We start from the raw sequence: 26,690 nt of genomic DNA, 5'->3' as shown, positions 1-26,690 counted from the left end.
TACATAGTATATGAGACGATAGCTGTACAACAAAATGCTTCGTTAAATGTCCTTTAGGGACATTGTTTTTTATGTTTTAAACCATTGCAATAAAAAAACAACAAAAAAAGGAGTAAATGATAAAAATTCATACATCCAAATACCAGGGTATAATTTTTGGTCTCCATTGGTTTTGAAGGTTTTTTTAAAGGATTTTTTGTCAAACAAACTTTTTTGGGAGGGGAGGAGGTCAACAAATTTTGTTTAATTTTTGTTTTTGTATGTTTGGAAGTAAAGCAATTGGGAAGGTATATGGGATTTGAGAAATTATGTGGATCACATCACATCTTTGGACTTTAAAACTATAGGTACCTTAATTTGGCAAATTAGATTCTTTTTCCCATAATAAATCCTATAATCTCGTATGCCCGATTCTTGTTATCTTCTCATCTCTCTTTTAAGCTCATAACTTTAGAACCTTGTGTAGCTTTCCTAGCAATTCGTTATGAACTGTCTTCTTTGTTCATATACATATGAATTTGCTTTTTTGTATTCGTGTGTGTTTTTTTTTCGATTTGGTCGCTTCGCGTCAATTAACATTGCTTTGTTGTGGCGTTACTTTGGACACTTGGTCAAACGTTTGTGGTACCACCAATGTTACGTTTTTTTTTCTGTTTTCATTACAGACATTTTTTTAAATGTTTTTCCAAGCGATATGACAAAATATATATAGACAGTTAAAAACCAAATGTCTGTGTGTGTGTGTGTTTAAAAGTAAAGAGGGAATAAAATCAAAGATAGACGCACAATGGGTATTTTATGTTAAAGTTTCGTTCTTTTATAAGAGCCCAATGAATCTAAGTCTTTCATTATCATTATATTACAGAGAAACTAAGGTTCCTAGGGTCAGAGTATTTCTGAGAATCCAAGGTTTATACTTCTATAATAATGCAGAGAATCTGAGTTTTCTTTTTCAATTACATTCCTGAGAAATTCATGTCCCAATTTCCATCATATTCCATGAAATCCAAAGTTTCTGTATTCCATTTAATCTGAGGTTCCAATTTTCATGATATTCTAGACAAACTGAGATTTTGTCTTTCTTGATATTCCAGGGATTCTGAAAAGGATTCTTAACATTTTCGAAAAACCAATGTTTCGGTTTGCCATTATATTGCAGAGAATCAGAGGTTCCTTTTATAGTAATTTTGATGAGAATCTGAGGTTTATACTGTTATAATATTACAAGGTATCTGAGGTTCCTATTTCCATAATATTTTAAAGAATCTATTGTTGCTTTGTTCATAATATTCCAAACAATCCATGTTTGATATTTTTATGAAATTCCAGAGAATCTAATCATTCAATTTCCATGATTTTCCAGAGAATCTAAGGTTCCATTTAGCATGGTATTCTTGGGAAACTAAGAAATGTATTTGTATAATATTCCATATCGATAATAATACAGAGAATATAAGGTTTTAACTTCTACGATATTCCAGGGATTCTAATGTTTATATGTTCTTTCTTATTCTAGAAATTATAGTCTTTCAATTTCCATGATACTCAGAAGAATCAAAGGTTCCTATGTTTATAATATTCCATAGAATTTAAAATTCCAATTTCCATGATGTTTTCATGAGAATCTGAGGTTTCTGTGATCATTCTATTTCAGAGTATCGAATGTTTCTACGTTCAGGATATACTAGAAGAACTCTGGCTTCTGTTTACCTAAGATTCCATAGACTCTGAGGCTCCAATTTCTATGATATTCCAGAGAATCTGAGGTTTAAATTTCAATGATATTCCAGAGAATTGAACGTTTGTATAATCATTATTATTATTATGACAATCCGAAGAATATGACCTTTCTACGTTCGCGATATTCCAAAGAATCTGATATTCCCATTCCTACTATATTCTTAAGAATCTGAGGTTTATATATCTTGCATGTTCGGGAAAATCTTATTTTCCATGGAATCTGAGATTCCTACTTTCATGACATTCAAGAGAACCTATTCTTTCCATTTCCATGATACTCCAAAGAATCTGAGATTCCCATGTTCCTATATTCATAATATTCTTTAGAATATGAGTTTCCAATTTCCATGATATCTCGGTAAATCAAATGATCCTATGCTCATGATATTCCAGAGAATTTGAGGTTCAAATTTCCGCGACAATCCAAAAAATCTGAGGGTTCAATTTCCAGCATATTCGGTGTAATCTAACATTCCAAAGTCCCATTGAATCTGCTGTTTCTATATTCATGATATTCTGTAGATTTTATTTTCTTACAAAGTTTTACATATTACTCCCAATACTTCCTGAGATTGTAAGATTCCTACTTTCATGATATTATAAAAATCTGAGTTTTCTACTCACATAATATTCCGGAGAATATAATCTTTCAATTTCCATGGTATTCTAGAGAATCTGAAGTTGTTATATTCATGATTTTCCACAGAATCTAAAGTTCCTATATTCATGATATTCCACAGAATCTGAGGTTTGAATGTTCGCGATATTCCAGAGAATTTGAGCTTCTTATTTCAATAAAATTCCAGAGAATCTGAGGTTCCAAATTCAAAGATATTCCAGTGAATCTAATCTTTCAATTTCCTGGAAATTCTGCGGAATCTGAAGTTCAATTTTCATGATAGCTCAAACAATCCTTATGTTCTGAGGAGACTCTGAAGTTCTTATTGCAATGTGATTCCAGAGAATCTGAGATTCTGATGTCAAAGATATTCCAGAGAATCTAGTCTTTTGATTTCCACGAAATACTAAAAAATCCTCAGAGTATAAAATTACAATTTCCCTGATACTCCAAAGAATCTAAGGTTCCACTTTCTATGAAATTTTTGAAAATCTAAGGTTCAAATTACATTTTTATTCCAGAGAAACTAACCTTCCGATGTCCATTATATATCAGAAAGTCTGAGGTTCCAAAATATTTAAGCTTTCAATTTCCATGATATCCGAAAACTTGAGATACCAACCAATACCAATTCCATATAATGTATTTCCGAGAAAGAGTGATAAATTTATTTATTAGTTTTCAAGTTTTTTAAATCCCATGTGCAAAATCTATATAAACACTATGTATGTATGTACATATGTATATGTGTCCTCGTCATACGGTTTTCTCTCTATGGACGTCAATATTTTAACTGATATACAACCAGTCATCTAGCATATGTATGTAAATGTATTGCTATTTACAAATACAAACATGTTTTTCCCTTTAATATTTGCAAAATTCTATTTTTTATAGATTTTATTTTAAACTAAACATTTTATTAACATTAACTTTATAGACGTATTGACAAAAATTGTTTGATTTCTTCTCTGCTTATAATGCTGTTATTATTCTAAAGGATTTTACTTTTCTGCTAAAATAAAAAAATTCGTGTAATTATAAAAGTTGTGTTTTTTTAAAGTTTTCTTTTCACTCTGGCATTTTGAAAACATCAAAGTTTTTTGTCAGCCTGTAAAAGTTTTTCCTCTACTCTTAGGCAAAGTGTTTAAAGGAAAATATCTTAAGGATAAACTAAATATTTTACAAAATAAGAAATTGGAAAAAAAGTGGCATATAAGAAAATTCTTGCAATTTTATAAACATTCATACATAAATATGCAGACATATGCAGAAAAGTTTTTATATTTTTTGAGGAAAAACTAATAGAAATCTTTACAAGTTAAATAGCTATGTTTTAAAGAGTTTACATTTGAAGTCGAAAGATTTGTTAAATATTTTAAAGAAATTCAGTCGAATGCAATTTGAAAATTCCTTTAGTACAGTTCAGGTTCAGTTCCAGTTCAGTTCTAGTTCACTAATGACAGTTCTAGTTCAGTTCTAGTTCAGTTCTAGTTCAGTTCTAGTTCAGTTCTAGTTCAGTTCTAGTTCAGTTCTAGTTCAGTTCTAGTTCAGTTCTAGTTCAGTTCTAGTTCAGTTCTAGTTCAGTTCTAGTTCAGTTCTAGTTCAGTTCTAGTTCAGTTCTAGTTCAGTTCTAGTTCAGTTCTAGTTCAGTTCTAGTTCAGTTCTAGTTCAGTTCTAGTTCAGTTCTAGTTCAGTTCTAGTTCAGTTCTAGTTCAGTTCTAGTTCAGTTCTAGTTCAGTTCTAGTTCAGTTCTAGTTCAGTTCTAGTTCAGTTCTAGTTCAGTTCTAGTTCAGTTCTAGTTCAGTTCTAGTTCAGTTCTAGTTCAGTTCTAGTTCAGTTCTAGTTCAGTTCTAGTTCAGTTCTAGTTCAGTTCTAGTTCAGTTCTAGTTCAGTTCTAGTTCAGTTCTAGTTCAGTTCTAGTTCAGTTCTAGTTCAGTTCTAGTTCAGTTCTAGTTCAGTTCTAGTTCAGTTCTAGTTCAGTTCTAGTTCAGTTCTAGTTCAGTTCTAGTTCAGTTCTAGTTCAGTTCTAGTTCAGTTCTAGTTCAGTTCTAGTTCAGTTCTAGTTCAGTTCTAGTTCAGTTCTAGTTCAGTTCTAGTTCAGTTCTAGTTCAGTTCTAGTTCAGTTCTAGTTCAGTTCTAGTCAGTCTAGTTCAGTTCTAGTTCAGTTCTAGTTCAGTTCTAGTTCAGTTCTAGTTCAGTTCTAGTTCAGTTCTAGTTCAGTTCTAGTTCAGTTCTAGTTCAGTTCTAGTTCAGTTCTAGTTCAGTTCTAGTTCAGTTCTAGTTCAGTTCTAGTTCAGTTCTAGTTCAGTTCTAGTTCAGTTCTAGTTCAGTTCTAGTTCAGTTCTAGTTCAGTTCTAGTTCAGTTCTAGTTCAGTTCTAGTTCAGTTCTAGTTCAGTTCTAGTTCAGTTTAGTAGTTCTAGTTTAGTTAGTAGTTAGTTAGTAGTTAGTTAGTTAGTTAGTTAGTAGTTAGTAGTTAGTAGTTAGTTAGTTAGTTAGTTAGTTAGTTAGTTAGTTTAGTTAGTTAGTTTAGTAGTTAGTTAGTTGTAGTTAGTTAGTTAGTTATTAGTTAGTTAGTAGTTAGTAGTTAGTTAGTTAGTTAGTTATTAGTTAGTTAGTTAGTTAGTAGTTAGTAGTTAGTTAGTTAGTAGTTAGTTAGTTAGTTGTAGTTAGTAGTTAGTTAGTAGTTAGTTAGTAGTAGTTAGTTAGTTAGTTAGTAGTTAGTTAGTTAGTTAGTTAGTTAGGTTAGTAGTTAGTAGTTAGTGTTAGTAGTTAGTTAGTAGTTAGTTAGTTAGTAGTTAGTAGTTTTAGTTAGTTAGTTAGTTAGTTAGTAGTTAGTTAGTTAGTTAGTTAGTTAGTTAGTAGTTAGTTAGTTAGTTAGTAGTTAGTTAGTTAGTTAGTTAGTAGTTAGTTAGTAGTTAGTAGTTAGTTAGTTAGTTAGTAGTTAGTAGTTAGTTAGTTAGTTAGTTAGTAGTTAGTTAGTTAGTTAGTTAGTAGTTAGTAGTTAGTTAGTTAGTTAGTTAGTTAGTTAGTTAGTTAGTTAGTTAGTTAGTTAGTTAGTTAGTTAGTTAGTTAGTTAGTTAGTTAGTTAGTTAGTTAGTTAGTTAGTTAGTTAGTTAGTTAGTTAGTTAGTTAGTTAGTTAGTTAGTTAGTTAGTTAGTTAGTTAGTTAGTTAGTAGTTAGTTAGTTAGTTAGTAGTTAGTTAGTTAGTTAGTTAGTTAGTTAGTTAGTTAGTTAGTTAGTTAGTTAGTTAGTTAGTTAGTTAGTTAGTTAGTTAGTTAGTTAGTTAGTTAGTTAGTAGTTAGTTAGTTAGTAGTTAGTTAGTTAGTTAGTTAGTTAGTTAGTTAGTAGTTAGTTAGTTAGTTCGTTAGTTAGTTAGTTAGTTAGTTAGTTAGTTAGTTAGTTAGTTAGTTAGTTAGTTAGTTAGTTAGTTAGTTAGTTAGTTAGTTAGTTAGTTAGTTAGTTAGTTAGTTAGTTAGTTAGTTAGTTAGTAGTTAGTTAGTTAGTTAGTTAGTTAGTTAGTTAGTTAGTTAGTTAGTTAGTTAGTTAGTTAGTTAGTTAGTTAGTTAGTAGTTAGTTAGTTAGTTAGTTAGTTAGTTAGTTAGTTAGTTAGTTAGTTAGTTAGTTAGTTAGTTAGTTAGTTAGTAGTTAGTTAGTTAGTTCGTTAGTTAGTTAGTTAGTTAGTTAGTAGTTAGTTAGTAGTTAGTTAGTTAGAGTTAGTAGTTAGTTAGTTAGTTAGTTAGTAGTTAGTAGTTAGTAGTTAGTAGTAGGTTAGTTAGTAGTTAGTTAGTTAGTTAGTTAGTTAGTTAGTAGTTAGTAGTTAGGAGTTATAGTTAGTTAGTTAGTTAGTTAGTTAGTTAGTTAGTTAGTTAGTTAGTTAGTTAGTTAGTTAGTTAGTTAGTTAGTAGTTAGTTAGTTAGTAGTTAGTTAGTAGTTAGTTAGTTAGTTAGTTAGTTAGTAGTTAGTTAGTAGTTAGTTAGTTAGTTAGTTAGTTAGTTAGTTAGTTAGTTAGTTAGTTAGTTAGTAGTTAGTTAGTTAGTTAGTTAGTAGTTAGTAGTAGTTAGTAGTTAGTTAGTAGTTAGTTAGTAGTTAGTAGTTAGTAGTAGTAGTTGTAGTTAGTTAGTTAGTTAATTAAAACTTTAATTTCACACAGTTTCCTTCGCACCTTTAAATTCTCCTTTTACCCACCTTCTCCGCTTTACACACTTCAATCTCCCCAAGAAACTTTCCACTAAACAATCTATAAAACCTTGCTTTTTCTATTTTAAAATATTCAGATCATAATCCTCTTACTCAAAAAATACCACTGAAGAAAAAAACGTTACAAAAAGTATAAATTCAAAATGCTCAACATTAGCTGAAGGCCAATTTGTAATGTATACCCACCTCTAACGTGTTACGACGAAAGTAGTATTCCAATTTCAAATAAAAATAATAAAAAAAAAACATCCACTATTATTACGATTATCATCATCATAAATTTATATGCGAAATGTTGTCTTCGCTAAGCGTAATAAAAATTTTAAATTATGTTGCTCGTAATACACACTCATTTGCACATTTTGCGAATGAACCGCCTTGTTGTAACTCGTGCGCCGCTATATGTATTAACGACGAGAAATAACGCGCATTATTGCACATTTTAGCACTTAATAAATCTTGTAGCCCAAAAAGCAAAAAAAAAAGAAACACATAGAGAAAATACTAGCGCTAGTAGTCAATGTTTGAATGTGCGGCTGATAATATTCCCCAGAGAGTAGAAAATATTGTATAACCGCAATATTATAATAAAATTGTATACAAATTGTGGCCATGATGAGGATTTTGGGTGTGTGTGTGTGTATGTGTGTGGAAGGAAGCGGGATTATCATTTTGCAAAATTTGCACAATTGCACACAAATAATGTTTGTTGGTGTGTTTATACGAAGGAATATAAGAAAACAGTGTAAGTTAGTAGTAGTTAATGTTTCCATGAACGTTTGAACGCAAAAGTATTGGTTTGGCAATGGAAATATTTTGTTTTCCTTAAAGGGTACTGAGAGGGTAAAACGGAGGTACTTGAGTAAAATGCTTAGTTGCTGTTGCGTTATATTCCAGCGGTAACAATCTCTGAATTCACTACAAGTTGGTCTATTATATTCCCAGCTATATATAGTTCAGATTATAGATCAGTACATAGCCTTGACTACAGAACTGCCTATAGTCTTGACTACAGATTAGTCTATAGTCTTGATTATAGATTAGTCTATATTCTTGACTACAGATTAGTCTATAGTCATGGCAATAGATTAGTCTTTAGTCTTGAGAATAGATTTGTCAGATCAGTCTATAGTCTTGACTCTATATCAGTCTATAGATCAATCTATAGTCATGACTATAGATCAGTCTATAGTCTTGATTATAGATCAATCTCTAATCTTGACTATGGTTTACTCTATAGTCTTGACTATAGATTAGTCTATAGTATTGACTATAGATCAGGCTATTATCATGGCTTTAGATCAGTCTATATTCTCGATTATACATCAGTCTATAGTCTTGACTATAAATCTGTCTATAGTCTTGACTACAGATCTGTCTATAGTCTTGACTATAGATCAGTCTATAGTCTTGACTATAGATCAGTTTATAGTCTTGACAACATATCAATCTGTAGTCCCTACTATAGGTCAGAGTTTATTATTAACTATAGATCAATATGTAGTCTTGACTATAGAATAGCCTATAATCTTGACTATAGATCAGTCTATATTCTGGACTATAGATCAGTCTATAATCTATATAGATCATTTTATAGATCAGTCCATAGTCTTGACGATAGATCAGTCTGTAGCCTTGACTATAGATTAGTCTATAGTCTTGACTATAGATCAGTTTCTAGTCTTGACTATAGATCAGTCTATAGTCTTGACTATAGATCAGTCTATAGCCTTGACTATGGTTTAGTCTATAGTATTGACTATAGATCAGTCTATAGTCTTGATTATAGATCAATCTATAATCTTGATTATTGATCAGTCTATAGTCTTGACTACAGATCAGGCTATAATCTTGACTTTAGATCAGTCTATGTTTTCGATTATAGTCTTGACTATAGTCTTGACTATAGACAGATAGATCAGTCTACAGTCTTGACTATAGATCAGTCTATATTCTCGGTTATAGATCAGTCTATAGTCTTGACTATAGATCAGTCTATATTCTCGATTATAGATCAGTCTATAGTCTGGACAATAGATCAGTCAATAGTTTTGATTACAAATCAGTCTATAGTCTTGACTATAGTTCAGTCTGTTGACTACAGTACAGGCTATAATCTTGGCTTTAGATCAGTCTATATTCTCGATTATAGATCATTCCACAGTCTTGACTGTAGATCTGTAGATCTTGACTACAGTACAGGCTATAATCTTGACTTTAGATCAGTCTATATTCTCGATTATAGATCATTCCATAGTCTTGACTGTAGATCTGTAGATCTTGACTATAGATCAATCTATAGTCTTGATTACAGTTTAATCTCTACTTTTGACTATAGATCAGTCTGTAGACTTGACTATAGATAAATCTATATTCTCGATTATAGATCATTCCATAGTCTTGACTGTAGATCTGTAGATCTTGACTGTAGATCAATCTATAGTCTTGATTACAGTTTAATCTCTACTTTTGACTATAGATCAGTCTGTAGACTTGACTATAGATAAATCTATAGTCTTTAGACTACAGTCTAAAGTCTTGATTATAGATTAGTTTATAGTCTTGACTATAGATTAGTCTATAATCTTGACTATAGATCTGTCTATAATCTTGACTATAGATCAGTCTAAAGTCTTGACTATAGGTGAGTCTATCGTCGTGGCTATAGATCTGTCTATAGTCTTGACTACAGATCAGTTTATAGTCTTGACTATAGATCAGTCTATAGTTTTGATTACAGATCAGTCTATAGTCTTGACTATAGATCAATATATTGTCAAGAGTATATATCACTCTATTGACTATATATCAATCTATAAATTAGTTTATGGTATTGGCTATATATCACTACATAGTATTGTTTCCCACCTCTGCTTCTCTTCCCTGCCCTCCGCTGCCATCAAACCCTGATGGTACGATAATGTGCCAACGATAAGTGTGCCTTTATTCTATTTAGTTTAGGATTTTTGGCGAAAAAAAGCTACAGAACATAAGACCATATTCCCTTTTGTAACATCATTGCTTTACTCCCTTCTATGCTCGTTTGGATTTTCCTTCTTGGCATCATTCAAAAATCCATTCATATCAATTTTTCAATTGCTTTACCGAAAAGGAAACAATTTTTGAATATATTTGTATTCGAGTTTTTTTTTGCATTTTTTCTTAAAATAAATATTAAAAATAACTAAAAAGAAGTAAATGCGTTAAGCCACATGGAAGAAGAGTAAAGAGAAAAAGGTTAGAAAAAAAATTTGAATGCATGATGAAGCTGCCAAGGATAAAACATAAATATCTAGCATCTTTGGCAATGATACATGGTTGAAGGCAGTGACAAAAACAAGAGTAAGATATTTAAGAAAATAAAAGAAATTTAGTTGAAGTTACAACGACTTTTAAAAGCACTTCCTGGGCAAATAATGAGCTTTTGGTTTGGGTAATAGGTTTTAAAAAGTTAGTCAATATAAAGCTTTTTACTATAGCTTTTGATATTGTTTAAACATTTTGAGAATTTTGTTTATTTCTTAAAGAATTTTAAGGTTTTTAAAATCTGCCATACAGGACGTATGATTAATATTAATTCAGGGGTAGTTGGGGGAAATCTTCAATAACTTGGGTGTTTGTAAAGATATTGTAAAAATTTTAAATGTTTTGGAAAGTAAACACTTAAAGCTATTATATTCAAAGGATGTTTTTAAAGTGCACAATCATTTAGTGAACAAAAAGTATGTAGGAAACTTAAAGTTTTCAATTCAAAATTTAAAAATTTGTTAAAAATTTATGATTTTTGTTACTAAAGGAAACCTATACTTAGCATACTCTACACTTTTGAGTAGCATATTCCTTCAGCAAACACATACCACCCTCTTTCACAGCTCCAGGTTTTAAAATTTGAATTACAATTCATATTTAATATTTTCTTTATTTAAACCTGTTTTTTTTTCTCTCCTACATTCGTTCTATGTTAAGCATCAAGACGAAATTTATGTTGAGATCAAAGATCAAAAAATGAATATTTTATTTGATTTGTAGTATTTTCTATTACAATTCCAACTGCTGACATGAGAAGTCTTTTAGTAGCTTTTACTTTTCTTGGAAATGTTGCCGGAAAAAAACAATGAAAAAATGTCCTTAGAGATTTGCAAGGTAATCGCAGATAAAGGGAAATAAAGGAATAATTGAAAAAGCTTTAAGGTGTAGTTATTTTCTAAGCGAAATTATTATATCATATTTGTAAATCTTTAGCTAACAATTTAAAATAAGAATTTAAATAAGATTTACATTCAATTGAATGGTTTTAACATGAAAATCCTCTATTATCACAGGAATTAAAAATGTAAAGTGAAAGTTGCAGCCATAAAAAACTATTGTTTGTACAAGAAATTTAAAAACAAAAACTTTAACAACTTTTTATAGTTTATTTTTTTAAACTGTAGCTGAAAAAGTTTTATTTCCCTCAACAATTTTTCAAACATTTCCCCATAAAACACCTTAAGGATGAGAACAAAAGCTATAAATTCCAAAGCGTAAAGGATTAGTAAACTAAAGTCAAACCACAAACGACTAGCATAGAATATTTTTTCCACTCGCTCTCTAAGTAAATACAAAATTTCAATGGACAACTATAAAACCATATTCCCCCCACAAAAAAAACCCATAATAAAGGCCATGTCCAACCAAAGCTAAAGCATAAAACAAAGATGTAAATGTCAATATTTGATGGTTTTCAACGACAAAAAGGATAGTAATGCTCTTGATGCTGCCACATTGATTATGTTATTGTTATGGCAAAAACCGAAAGACTACTACTACTACTACTAATGGTCACCCAATCTAAACGTTAAGAGAAGGAGTTGCATAAATTTGCATATGAATGGTAAATTAATAACAACTTTTTTGGGGGTACTAAGATGATCAGGCATTTAAACATTGAAAACGTGTTAACGATTTCATAACCCCTTAAAATAAAATTATTACAAATAGGAAAATGAAAAAAGAAATATTGGAAAAAAGGGTTCAATACAATTAAAATTTATGTGGAATATTATATTAAATAATTAAACTAACGGAAAAATTTAGCATACAAGTGGCCGTATTATAAACGGAGTATAAACTAGGCAATAGACAAGAGTATAAATAGACTATAGACTATACTATAGACTATAATATATACCAGACTATGGACCAGACTAAAGACTAGAATATAGACTCGACTATAGACTAGACTGTAGACTATTGACTAGATTGTACACTAGACTATAAAGTAGACTAGAGACAAGCCTTTAGACAAGACTTTTGACTAGACTATAAAGTAGACTATAGATTAGACTATACAGTAGACTATACACTAGACTATAGACTAGACTATAGACTAGACTATAGACTAGACTATAAACTAGACTATAGACTAGACTATAGACTAGACTATAGACTAGACTATAGACTGGACTATAGACTAGACTATAGACTAGACTATAGAATAGACTATAAACTGGACTATAGACTAGACTATAGACTAGACTATAGACTAGAATAAAGACTAGACTATAGACTAGACTATAGACTAGACTATAGACTAGACTATTGACTAGACTATAGACTAGGCTATAGACTAGACTATAGACTAGACTATAGACTCGACTATAGACTAGACTATAGACTAGACTATAGACTATAATATAGACCAGACTATAAACCAGACTAAATACTAGAATATAGACTCGATTATAGACTAGACTATAGACTACATAGACTATTGACTAGATTGTAGACTAGACTATAAAGTAGACTATAGACAAGACTTTAGACAAGACTTTAGACTAGACTATAAAGTAGACTATAGATTAGACTAGAGACTAGACTCTAGATTAGACTAGAGACTAGACTATAGATTAGACTATAGACCTAGACTATAGGACTAGACTATAGACTAGTCTATAGACTTGACTATAGACTGGACTATAGACTAGACTATAGACTAGGACTATAGACTAGACTATAGACTAGACTATAGACTAGACTATAGACTAGACTATTGACTAGACTATAGACTAGACTATAGACTAGACTATAGACTAGACTATTGACTAGACTATAGACTAGACTATAAACCAGGACTAAGACTAGAATATAGACTCGATTACAGACTAGACTATAGACTACATAGACTATTGACTAGATTGTAGACTAGACTATAAAGTAGACTATAGACAAGACTTAGACTAGACTATAAAGTAGACTATAGATTAGACTATAGCTAGACTATATACTAGACTATGACTGGACTAGACTGACTAGACTATAGACTAGACTATAGACTAGACTATAGACTTAGACTATAGACTGACTAGACTGATATAGACTAGACTATAGACTAGACTATAGACTAGACTATAGACTAGACTATAGACTAGACTATAGACTAGACTATAGACTAGACTATAGACTAGACTATAGACTAGACTATAGACTAGACTATAGACTAGACTATAGACTAGACTATAGACTAGACTATAGACTAGACTATAGACTAGACTATAGACTAGACTATAGAGACTATAGACTAGACTATAGACTAGACTATAGACTAGACTAAAGACTAGACTATATACTAGACTATAGACTAGACTATAGACTAGACTATAGACTAGACTATAGACTAGACTATAGACTAGACTATAGACTAGACTGACTAGACTATAGACTAGACTATAGACTAGACTATAGACTAGACTATAGACTAGACTATAGACTAGACTATAGACTAGACTATAGATTAGACTATAGACTGGACTATAGACTAGACTATAGACTAGACTATAGACTAGACTATAGACTAGACTATAGACTAGACTATAGACTAGACTATAGACTAGACTATAGACTAGACTATAGACTAGACTATAGACTAGACTAGTGACTAGACTATACTAGACATAGACTAGACTTAGACTAGACTATAGACTAGACTAGACTATAGACTATACTATAGACCAGACTATAGACTAGACATAGCTAGACTATAGACTAGACTATAGACTAGACTATAGACTAGACTATAGACTAGACTATGACTAGACTATAGACTAGACTATAGACTAGACTATAGACTAGACTATAGACTAGACTATAGACTAGACTATAGACTAACTATAGACTACACTGTAACTAGACTATAGACTAGACTAGAGACTAGACTATAGACTAGACTATAGACTAGACTATAGACTCAGACTATAGACTAGACTATAGACTAGACTATAGACTAGACTTTAGACAGACTATAGACTAACTAGACTAGACCGTAGTGACTATGACTATACTATAGACCTATAGACTATAGACTAGACTATAGACTAGACTATAGACTAGACTATAGACTAGACTATAGACTAGACTATAGACTAGACTAGACTAGACTATAGACTACTAGAACTAGACGATAGACTAGACTATAGAACTAGACTATAGACTAGACTATAGACTAGACTATAGACTAGACTATAGACTAGACTATAGACTAGACTATAGACTAGACTATAGACTAGACTATAGACTAGACTATAGACTAGACTATAGACTAGACTATAGACTAGACTATAGACTAGACTATAGACTAGACTATAGACTAGACTAAGACTAGACTATAGACTAGACTATAGACTAGACTATAGACTAGACTATAGACTAGACTATAGACTAGACTATAGACTAGACTATAGACTAGACTATAGACTAGACTATAGACTAGACTATAGACTAGACTATAGACTAGACTATAGACTAGACTATAGACTACTGTACTAGACTATAGACTAGACTATAGACTAGACTATAGACTAGACTATAGACTAGACTATAGACTAGACTATAGACTAGACTATAGACTAGACTACTAGACTATAGACTAGACTATAGACTAGACTATAGACTAGACTATACTAGACTAGACTAGACTATGACTAGACTATAGACTAGACTATAGACTAGACTATAGACTAGACTATAGACTAGACTATAGACTAGACATAGACTATAGACTAGACTATAGACTAGACTATAGACTAGACTATAGACTAGACTATAGACTAGACTATAGACTAGACTATAGACTAGACTATAGACTAGACTATAGACTAGACTATAGACTAGACTATAGACTAGACTATAGACTAGACTATAGACTAGACTATAGACTAGACTATAGACTAGACTATAGACTAGACTATAGACTAGACTATAGACTAGACTATAGACTAGACTATAGACTAGACTATAGACTAGACTATAGACTAGACTATAGACTAGACTATAGACTAGACTATAGACTAGACTATAGACTAGACTATAGACTAGACTATAGACTAGACTATAGACTAGACTATAGACTAGACTATAGACTAGACTATAGACTAGACTATAGACTAGACTATAGACTAGACTATAGACTAGACTATAGACTAGACTATAGACTAGACTATAGACTAGACTATAGACTAGACTATAGACTAGACTATAGACTAGACTATAGACTAGACATAGACTAGACTATAGACTAGACTATAGACTAGACTATAGACTAGACTATAGACTAGACTATAGACTAGACTATAGACTAGACTATAGACTAGACTATAGACTAGACTATAGACTAGACTATAGACTAGACTATAGACTAGACTATAGACTAGACTATAGACTATACTAGACTAGACTATAGACTAGACTATAGACTAGACTATAGACTAGACTATAGACTAGACTATAGACTAGACTATAGACTAGACTATAGACTAGACTATAGACTACACTGTAGACTAGACTATAGACTAGACTATAGACTAGACTATAGACTAGACTAGTACTAGACTATAGACTAGACTATAGACTAGACTATAGACTAGACTATAGACTAGACTATAGACTAGACTATAGACTAGACTATAGACTAGACTATAGACTAGACTATAGACTAGACTATAGACTAGACTATAGACTAGACTATAGACTAGACTATAGACTAGACTATAGACTAGACTATAGACTAGACTATAGACTAGACTATAGACTGACTATAGACTAGACTATAGACTAGACTATAGACTAGACTATAGACTAGACTATAGACTAGACTATAGACTAGACTATAGACTAGACTATAGACTAGACTATAGACTAGACTATAGACTAGACTATAGACTAGACTATAGACTAGACTATAGACTAGACTATAGACTAGACTATAGACTAGACTATAGACTAGACTATAGACTAGACTATAGACTAGACTATAGACTAGACTATAGACTAGACTATAGACTAGACTATAGACTAGACTATAGACTAGACTATAGACTAGACTATAGACTAGACTATAGACTAGACTATAGACTAGACTATAGACTAGACTATAGACTAGACTATAGACTAGACTATAGACTAGACTATAGACTAGACTATAGACTAGACTATAGACTAGACTATAGACTAGACTATAGACTAGACTATAGACTAGACTGATAGGCCTATAGGACTAGACTATAGACTAGGACTATAGACTAGACTATAGACTATAGACTAATAGACTAGACTATAGACTAGACTATAGATAGACTATAGAACTAGACTATAGACTAGACTATAGACTAGACTATAGACTAGGACTATGAACTAGACTACAGAACTGGCTTATACTTAACCAAACTAGTTCCTTTCTATGTTTTAATTCTTGAATTGAACAAAATTTATTCAATAGTTCCTAACAAATTTAACAACAATCATAAATATTAAACACAATTTCTATTTTCTGTCGCTAAAATTGCTATCATTAAACTCAAACATAAAATAATAATCCCGTTTAACACTTTTGTCACGAATTTCCGGCGATTAATGTCAGGACATTTACACATTCTGTAAACGTTACAAAAAATCAACAATTTTGTCAAATAATTCTATTTACTAAAACAAAATTCTCCTGGGAAAATGTATATTTTTAAAACTAACAAATATTATTAATTACACACCAAACAATAAGTAAAACAAGCAACACCAAATCCACCAAAATCTAACAATTTGATATTCTTCCAAAAAAAACACATAATAACATAAAAAATATCTAAAACCAAAACGTGCAAAATTTGTGCAAAACTCACGTTCGTGTTTAAAAATAGCCAGGAGGGTATACAAGTGAGAAATATAGAAGAAGACGAAAAAAAAACAACAATTACAGGAAAAGTTTACACGATCATAAATGTACGTTTAACTTGTTTAACTATTGTTTATAAATGTGTTATTTTTTTTCGTATTTTAGTTTTCACTCACTCTTTTACAAATAATAAGTTTTGCTAACAAATTTGCAATAAATTCTGAAAATAACGAAATCAACAAAAAAAAAGAAATGTTAAACAAAAAAGTTTGCATAAATTTTTGAAGTAAAGTAATTCAGACTATTGAAGTATGATAGAGTTAGAGTTTTGTTGGGAAAGTGCTGAAACAGTGTTAAAGTGAAGGGAAATATTAGAGGAGTAGCTAGAGTACGCAATTGTATTTAGATTTTAAACCGGACTGTAATCTGAACTGTAGACTAGACTGGACCATAGACTGGACTATAGACTGGACAATAGACTAGACTATAGACTGGACAATAGACTAGACTATAGACTAGACTATAGACTAAACTATCGACTAGACTATAGACTAAACTATCGACTAGACTATAGACTAGACTATAGACTAGACTATGGACTAGACTAAAGACTAGACTATAGACTAGACTATAGACTAGACTATAGACTGGACTATAGACTAGACTATAGACTGGACTATAGACTAGACCATAGACTAGACTATAGACTAGACCATAGACTAGACTATAGACTAGACTATAGTCTAGACTATAGACTAGACTATAGACTAGACTATAGACTAGACTATATACTAGACTATAGACTAGACTATAGACTAGACTATAGACTAGACTATAGACTAGACTATAGACTAGACTATAGACCAGACTATAGACTAGAATATAGACTAGACTATAGACTAGACTATAGACTGGACTATAGACTAGACTATAGACTAGACTATAGACACTAGACTAGACTATAGACTACACTAGACTATTGCCTAGACTATAGACTAGACTATAGATTAGACTACAGGCTAGACTATAGACTAGACTATAGACTAGACTATAGACTAGACTATAGACTAGACTATAGACTAGACTATAGACTAGACTATAGACTAGACTATAGACTAGACTATAGACTAGACTATAGACTAGACTATAGACTAGACTATAGACTAGACTATAGACTAGACTATAGACTAGACTATAGACTAGACTATAGACTAGACTATAGACTAGACTATAGACTAGACTATAGACTAGACTATAGACTAGACTATAGACTAGACTATAGACTAGACTATAGACTAGACTATAGACTAGACTATAGACTAGACTATAGACTAGACTATAGACTAGACTATAGACTAGACTACAGACTAGACTATAGACTAGACTAGACTAGACTATAGACTAGACTATAGACTAGACTATAGACTAGACTATAGACTAGACTATAGACTAGACTATAGACTAGACTATAGACTAGACTATAGACTAGACTATAGACTAGACTATAGACTAGACTATAGACTAGACTATAGACTAGACTATAGACTAGACTATAGACTAGACTATAGACTAGACTATAGACTAGACTATAGACTAGACTATAGACTAGACTATAGACTAGACTATAGACTAGACTATAGACTAGACTATAGACTAGACTATAGACTAGACTATAGACTAGACTATAGACTAGACTATAGACTAGACTATAGACTAGACTATAGACTAGACTATAGACTAGACTATAGACTAGACTATAGACTAGACTATAGACTAGACTATAGACTAACATAGACTAGACTATAGACTAGACTATAGACTAGACTATAGACTAGACTATAGACTAGACTAGAGACTAGACTATAGACTAGACTATAGACTAGACTATAGACTAGACTATAGACTAAACTAGACTAGACTATAGACTAGACTATAGACTAGACTATAGACTAGACTATAGACTAGACTGTAGACTAGACTATAGACTAGACTATAGACTAGACTATAGACTAGACTATAGACTAGACTATAGACTAGACTATAGACTAGACTATAGACTAGACTATAGACTAGACTATAGACTAGACTATAGACTAGACTATAGACTGGACTATAGACTAGACTATAGACTGGACTATAGACTAGACCATAGACTAGACTATAGACTAGACTATAGACTAGACTATAGACTAGACTATAGACTGGACTATAGACTAGACTATAGTACTAGACTATAGACTAGACTATAGACTAGACTATAGACTAGACTATAGACTAGACTATAGACTAGACTATAGACTAGACTATAGACTAGACTATAGACTGGACTATAGTCTAGACTATAGACTAGACTATAGACTAGACTATAGACTAGACTATAGACTAGACTATAGACTAGACTATAGACCAGACTATAGACTAGAATATAGACTAGACTATAGACTAGACTATAGACTGGACTATAGACTAGACTATAGACTAGACTATAGACCAGACTATAGACTAGACTATAGACTAGACTATTGCCTAGACTATAGACTAGACTATAGATTAGACTACAGACTAGACTATAGACTAGACTATAGACTAGACTATAGACTAGACTATAGACTGACTATAGACTAGACTAGACTAGACTATAGACTAGACTATAGACTAGACTATAGACTAGACTATAGACTAGACTATTGACTAGACTATAGACTAGACTATAGACTAGACTATAGACTAGACTATAGACTAGACTATAGACTAGACTATAGACTAGACTATAGACTAGACTATAGACTAGACTATAGACTAGACAATAGACTAGACTATAGACTAGACTATAGACTAGACTATAGACTAGACTATAGACTAGACTATAGACTAGACTATAGACTACACTATAGACTAGACTATAAACTAGACTATAGACTAGACTATAGACTAGACTATAGACTAGACTATAGACTAGACTATAGACTAGACTATAGACTAGACTATAGACTAGACTATAGACTAGACTATAGACTACACTATAGACTAGACTATAGACTAGACTATAGACTAGACTAACTATAGACTATAGACTAGACTATAGACTAAACTATAGACTAAACTATAGACTAAACTATAAACTAAACTAAACTAGAGACTAGTCTAAACTATAGACTAGACTAAACTATAGACTAGACTAGTCTAGTACTAGACTAGTCTATAGTCTAGATAGCCTGAACTATATAATAGTCTAAAGTCTGAATTATAGAAAAGTCTATAGTCTGAACTATAGAATAGACTATAGTCTGAACTATTCGCTATTGTATTCCCGGGTGTTATTTAGTTAAGTGAAATAAAGTATTTCTATAACGACTTTTTCCCTACTTTTTACTTTTTCAACTACTGATAACATGAATGGCGACAATTAACGAATATAATGCAATTAAAACTCTTTTGCATGTCAAGTAACAATTACAACATAAACATACATAGAACAGAAATAACAACAACGCCAAGGCAGTGACAATGATGTTCGAGTATTTTGCAACAACAAAATTATTACACTATCATGGTTTTAGCAAACGAGTATGTAGAATTAAGTGTTTATGTTTGAAAAAGTTAAACAGCTCGAAGGCTCATTGCCACACCAGAGAGAAAATAAATACATAGTATATGATAGCCAAGAACAACACTCTGCTGAAAAATAATCCTTTTTTTAAATACCCACACACACTCAGCTCAACATTAAGGGAAAAAGTCAGTAGCAGCAACAGTAGTAGTAGGTGTTGCAGTTGTTCCTTGTTCCTTGATTATGTTGCAAACGTTTGCTTGAAATATTTCATACAACATGGTATGTGGATTTTTGTTTTTTTCCATTTGTATGGCAAAAGGCTTATAAAAAGCCACAAAGTAGCTTTTGGACAACTTTGTTGTGCTTTAATTCACTTACACACATACACAGTTTAAAGTATACGAAGGGTGAATCAAAAACAGCAGTTTACTTTCAAATAAATATTGTTTGCCACTAAAGAAATTGCAAATAACATTCTTTATCGAATGTCCCTTTCGCACATCCGATTGTACATTGTTTATTCATTCCCGTTCATATTACCATGTTTTTCTACTACAGCAATGTTAGGGAGATTTGCTAAATTTACTTTGTATCATACACAAAACATACACATTGCAATGGACTCAAACCCCTAATAAAACTATCCAGCATAATAAGCAATCCAACAACCGCCCCACACACACCCAACCCATTCATAGTTCCAGATTCCTTGTGACAATTATGTTGTACTTATTTACATTTTGATTGGCTTTGTGTCTTAAGTGATTAGCATACATACTCCAAAATTATTATACATATACATATTTAAGTATCCTGGAACAACTCGTAAATATTCGTTGTAGTTATGTCTGAATGGAGGGGGAACGATGTTTGAAATAATACCAAGGCTAAACTGAACATACACAACTATATGTAGTTGCTACATGTAGGAGTATTAAGTTGTAAGGTATTATAAACAAGTTTTAATTTTTTGTATTTCGGGGAGATTTACCTGTTTATTTTGGGGGAGTTGGAGGGAAAAGTTTAAATCAGTGATTTAATTAATAAAAATAAGGGAAAGGTGGCTAAACGGACCAATAAACATCATTTAATAAAATAGGGTCTCGACATGATTAACTTTATTGGTCAGACAAAGAACTAAATTAAATGCTGGAAAACTAGATTCAATTATTACTTAAAACTGACTGAACCTAAACACGAAGAGAACTCTGAACTAGAATAAGAACTACAACAGAACTAGAACAGAACTAGAACAGAACTAGAACAGAACTACAACAGAACTAACACAGAACTAGAACAGAACTAGAATAGAACTAGAACAGAACTAGAACAGAACTAGAACAGAACTAGAACAGAACTAGAACAGAACTAGAACAGAACTACAACAGAACTAACACTAACTAAATTAAATGCTGGAAACTAGATTCAATTAACTTAAAACTGACTGAACTAAACACGAAGAGAACTGAACTAGAAAAGAACTACAACAGAACTAGAACAGAACTTGAACAGAACTACAACAGAACTAACACAGAACTAGAACAGAACTAGAATAGAACTAGAACAGAACTAGAACAGAACTAGAACAGAACTAGAACAGAACTAGAACAGAACTACAACAGAACTACAACAGAACTACAACAGAACTAACACAGAACTAGAACAGAACTAGAATAGAACTAGAACAGAACTAGAACAGAACTAGAACAGAACTAGAACAGAACTAGAACTGAACTAGAACAGAACTAGAACAGAACTAGAACAGAACTAGAACAGAACTAGAACAGAACTAGAACAGAACTAGAACAGAACTAGAACAGAACTAGAACAGAACTAGAACAGAACGAACAGAACTAGAACAACTAGAACAGAACTAGAACAGAACTAGAACAGAACTAGAACAGAACTAGAACAGAACTAGAACAGAACTAGAACAGAACTAGAACAGAACTAGAACAAACTAGAACAGAACTAGAACAGAACTAGAACAGAACTAGAACAGAACTAGAACAGAACTAGAACAGACTAGACAGAACTAGAACAGAACTAGAACAGAACTAGAACAGAACTAGAACAGAACTAGAACAGAACTAGAACAGAACTAGAACAGAACTAGAACAGAACTAGAACAGAACTAGAACAGAACTAGAACAGAACTAGAACAGAACTAGAACAGAACTAGAACAGAACTAGAACAGAACTAGAACAGAACTATAGAACAGAACTAGAACAGAACTAGAACAGAACTAGAACAGAACTAGAACAGAACTAGAACAGAACTAGAACAGAACTAGAACAGAACTAGAACAGAACTAGAACAGAACTAGAAACAGAACTAGAACAGAACTAGAACAGAACTAGAACAGAACTAGAACAGAACTAGAACAGAACTAGAACAGAACTAGAACAGAACTAGAACAGAACAGAGATAACAGAACTAGAACAGAACTAGAACAGAACTAGAGAGAACTAGAACAGAACTAGAACAGAACTAGAACAGAACTAGAACAGAATTAGAACAGAATAGAACAGAACTAGAACAAACTAGAACAGAACTAGAACAGAACTAGAACAGAACTAGAACTAGAACAGAACTAGAACAGAACTAGAACAGAACTAGAACAGAACTAGAACAGAACTAGAACTAGAACAGAACTAGAACAGAACTAGAACAAAACTAGAACAGAACTAGAACAGAACTAGAACAGAACTAGAACAGAACTAGAACAGAACTAGAACAGAATTAGAACAGAACTAGAACAGAACAGAACTAGAAGAACAGAACTAGAACAGAACTAGAACAGAACTAGAAACAGAACTAGAACAGAACTAGAACAGAACTAGAACAGAACTAGAACAGAATTAGAACAGAACTAGAACAGAACTAGAACAGAACTAGAACAGAACTAGAACAGAACTAGAACAGAACTAGAACAGAACTAAACAGAACTAGAACAGAACTAGAACAGAACTAGAAACAGAAAACTAGAACAAACTAGAACAGAACTAGAACAGACTAGAACAGAACAGAACAGAACTAGAACAGAACTAGAACAGAACTAGAACAGAACTTGAACAGAACTAGAAAATAACTAGAACAGAACTAGAAAACTAGAAAAGAACTAGAAAAGAACTAGAACAGAACTAGAATAGAACTAGAAAAGAACTAGACAGAACTAGAACAGAACTAGAACAGAACTAGACAGAACTAGAAAAGAACTAGAACAGAACTAGAACAGAACTAGAACAGAACTAGAACAGAACTAGTTATCCGCATTATTTTTTGCCATTTTGTATAAATTTGTCCAAATAGAAAATATTTGCTTTTAACACATTAACGACACATAAAAACGTTTAACTATGAATTGATTCGTGTTTTTTTCATTTAATGACAAAAAGGAGACTCAAAGAAAATAAAAACGGAAGCGGAATTATATTGTCCATACATGTTGTCCTGCTACAGTACACTGTAAATATAAAGCAACACAAAGTGCAAATGATGATGTTATAGAGGTGAAAAACACACATTTTTGGACAATAATGACTTTCTTTCAATAGAAATGCTATTTTTGAAAATCAAAAAAAAATCCACACAGCTAAAGGATGTGTCACATAAACTTATATATAGACTTAAATAACTGAAAAAAGAATGGCTCCGAAAAAAATTAAGAACCATCGGAAATGTTTATTTTATTTAACTTTTTGTTGGGTGAAAGTCTTTTAATTGAAGTGGCTTTGACACAATACAATACAGCAAAATACAAATGTTACCAATACACTTACCACATACAAGACAATTTGGCAAATGGTTATGACCTGCTGGGAATATATTTTTTATTTTTTTTGTCTCACTTTGGGTAGCAATCTGTATATGAATGATAATGATGATGTGGATGATAGTAATGGTGATGGCTCGACTGTTGTAAATTCAATGATGCAGTTAGTAAAAGCAATTTGCTATTACTTTTTTCTTTATAAGAACATAAAAAACCAGCCAGTCGCCACCTCAACTCCTTTCAAGACAGTTTGCAAAAGCCATGCTTTTTTCAGCCTTAATTTGTGTTTTTAAGTTTTTGTTAAATTTCAATCTTTTGATATTTTGTTTCTTTGTTGCCACAAAATTTCTTTATATTTCTATGGCAATAAAAGGAAATGTCCTTTTAACTTCTTGTTAAATTCTTTCACTCTCTAAAAAGCCCATTTTTGTTCCACTTAAGTGTTTTCTTTTCTTATGTTAACATTAACACAACAAAAAAATAAGGAAATATTTTTAAATGATCTTTGGAAAAATGACAAGATTTTAGCAGGCGGTAAGGAAAAACATCTTAAAAGTTGTATGAACACATAAAGAGTTTGTCTATGTATGTGATCTAAAAGGTCGCTGAGGCAAGAGAAGTACAGTAGTTTAAAAAGGTGCAAAACTATTAGGAACAATATGTGCAAAATACGACTATAGACTACTCCCATAGTCTAGTTTATAGTCTAGTTTATAATCTCGTCTATAGTCTAGTCTATAGTCTAGTCTATAGTCTAGTCTATAGTCTAGTCTATAGTCTAGTCTATAGTCTAGTCTATAGTCTAGTCTATAGTCTAGTCTATAGTCTAGTCTATAGTCTAGTCTATAGTCTAGTCTATAGTCTAGTCTATAGTCTAGTCTATAGTCTAGTCTATAGTCTAGTCTATAGTCTAGTCTATAGTCTAGTCTATAGTCTAGTCTATAGTCTAGTCTATAGTCTAGTCTATAGTCTAGTCTATAGTCTAGTCTATAGTCTAGTCTTAGTCTAGTCTATAGTCTAGTCTATAGTCTAGTCTATAGTCTAGTCTATGTCTAGTCTATATCTAGTCTATAGTCTATATTAGTCTAGTCTCTATCTAGTCTATAGTCTAGTCTATAGTCTAGTCTATAGTCTAGTCTATAGTCTAGTCTATAGTCTAGTCTATAGTCTAGTCTATAGTCTAGTCTATAGTCTAGTCTATAGTCTAGTCTATAGTCTAGTCTATAGTCTAGTCTATAGTCTAGTCTATAGTCTAGTCTATAGTCTAGTCTATAGTCTAGTCTATAGTCTAGTCTATAGTCTAGTCTATAGTCTAGTCTATATTCTAGTCTATAGTCTAGTCTATAGTCTAGTCTATAGTCGTCTATAGTCTAGTCTATAGTCTAGTCTATAGTCTAGTCTATAGTCTAGTCTATAGTCTAGTCTATAGTCTAGTCTATAGTCTAGTCTATAGTCTAGTTTATAGTCTAGTCTATAGTCTAGTCTATAGTCTAGTCTTAGTCTAGTCTATAGTCTAGTCTATAGTCTAGTCTATAGTCTAGTCTATAGTCTAGTCTATAGTCTAGTCTATAGTCTAGTCTATAGTCTAGTCTATAGTCTAGTCTATAGTCTAGTCTATAGTCTAGTCTATAGTCTAGTCTATAGTCTAGTCTTTAGTCTAGTCTATAGTCTAGTCTATAGTCTAGTCTATAGTCTAGTCTATAGTCTAGTCTATAGTCTAGTCTATAGTCTAGTCTATAGTCTATCTAGTCGTCTATAGTCTAGTCTATAGTCTAGTCTATAGTCTAGTCTATAGTCTAGTCTATAGTCTAGTCTATAGTCTAGTCTATAGTCTAGTCTATAGTCTAGTCTATAGTCTAGTCTATAGTCTAGTCTATAGTCTAGTCTATAGTCTATCTATAGTCTAGTCTATAGTCTAGTCTATAGTCTAGTCTATAGTCTAGTCTATAGTCTAGTCTATAGTCTAGTCTATAGTCTAGTCTATAGTCTAGTCTATAGTCTAGTCTATAGTCTAGTCTATAGTCTAGTCTATAGTCTAGTCTATAGTCTAGTCTATAGTCTAGTCTATGTCTAGTCTATAGTCTAGTCTATAGTCAAGTCTATAGTCTAGTCTATAGTCTAGTCTATGTCTAGTCTATAGTCTAGTCTATAGTCTAGTCTATAGTCTGTCTATAGTCTAGTCTATAGTCTGTCTATAGTCTAGTCTATAGTCAGTCTAGTCTAGTATAGCCTAGTCTATATTCTAGTCTATAGTCTCGTCTATAGTCTAGTCTCTAGTCTAGTCTATAGTCTAGTCTATAGTCTAGTCTATAGTCTAGTCCATAGTCTAGTCTATAGTCTGGTCTAAGTCTAGTCTATAGTTTAGTCTATAGTCTAGTCTATAGTCTAGTCTATAGTCTAGTCTATAGACTAGTCTATAGTCTAGTCTATGGTCTGGTCTATAGTCTAGTCTATAGTCTAGTCTATGTCTAGTCTATAGTCTAGTCTATAGTCTAGTCTATAGTCTAGTCTATAGTCTAGTCTATAGTCTAGTCTATGGTCTAGTCTATAGTCTAGTTATAGTCTAGTCTATAGTCTAGTTTATAGTCTAGTCTATGGTCCATTCTATAATCTAGTCTACAGTCCAGTCAACAGCCGGGACTATGTCTAGTCTTTAATCT

Source organism: Lucilia sericata, unplaced genomic scaffold (assembly GCF_015586225.1).
Source record: "Lucilia sericata isolate MDLA Ls3-8-SP2 unplaced genomic scaffold, ASM1558622v1 Contig000584F_arrow, whole genome shotgun sequence".
NCBI classification, from domain to species: domain Eukaryota; kingdom Metazoa; phylum Arthropoda; class Insecta; order Diptera; family Calliphoridae; genus Lucilia; species Lucilia sericata.
This window is presented reverse-complemented; position numbering follows the sequence as displayed.